The sequence below is a fragment of the Haliaeetus leucocephalus genome, unplaced genomic scaffold, assembly GCF_000737465.1.
Source record: "Haliaeetus leucocephalus isolate CR32 unplaced genomic scaffold, Haliaeetus_leucocephalus-4.0 Scaffold656, whole genome shotgun sequence".
Classification (NCBI taxonomy): Eukaryota; Metazoa; Chordata; class Aves; order Accipitriformes; family Accipitridae; genus Haliaeetus; species Haliaeetus leucocephalus.
In genome coordinates this window covers 13896962-13897895 of record NW_010973092.1, presented here as the reverse complement: position 1 = coordinate 13897895, position 934 = coordinate 13896962, and positions in this window count along the sequence as shown.

Here is a 934-nt window from a genome sequence, read left to right as displayed (position 1 = left end):
TTCAAGAGGTTTGGCAGTGAGGCAGACTAGCTGTGTGAGAACAGAAACCTCCACTGGTGAACAGGGAGAGTGGCTCTGTAACATCAGCCATGGAACAGAAAGCTGGAAAATGCGGGGGGGTGGGGGAGGTGGGGAGTGTAATTTTAACAAATGCTTAAACGTTCTTTAACTTTAGTTGTTTGGGTTTGGGTTTTTCTCTTTTGAATACACAAGTGAGACATTTTATATTTATCACACACACAAAACCTTGTCTGTTTCATCTGGAAAAGCGTATTTTCTTCCTCTGTGTAATTCGAGTTGTTACAAATGGGAGAAGGTGGTAAAAATATGTCTTGGTGAATTCCCCCCAGCCCCCAAAAGCATGTCTTTTTTTTTTTTTTCCTGGAAGCAAAACCCAAGCTGGTACTTGCTCTCAAAGGCACAACGTGGTGTTTTAAGGCATTGACAGTGTGGGGAGAGGGGGGCAGGACTCGTTCCCCCCGCTGGAAATGCTGCCAGCCCGTTTCGTTGGCAGGACAAGGCAGCGGAGGGCGGGGGAGCCGCTCCTCGCCGGCAGGACGCGCCGGGGGCTCCCCTGGACCCGCTTCAGCGGCAGGTGGACGCTGCGGTCCTCGTCGCGGGGCTTCCCCGCTCTTTAGCGCTCCGGCCAAGGTAGATGCCGGTCCATGTTAAATGGCTGCCTGCTTTTCGGCGCTACCGGCTGTTTTACGGTTTTGCTGTTTATTTTTTTAGCAGCCCTGCCGTCTCTCGGGGGCAGCGCCGCTCCCCTAGGCGAGGCTTCATCCCACCGCATCCCTGTCCTCCCCCGCCTCTGCCCTTTCCTCCCTCGCCCTTCCCGGGAAGCCGCCGCCGCCGCCTCTTCTCTCCGGGCAGCCACCCCCCCGGCCCACCACCCCTCCCGGCGGCTCCTGCTCCCGGGCCAGGGTGCGTTTGT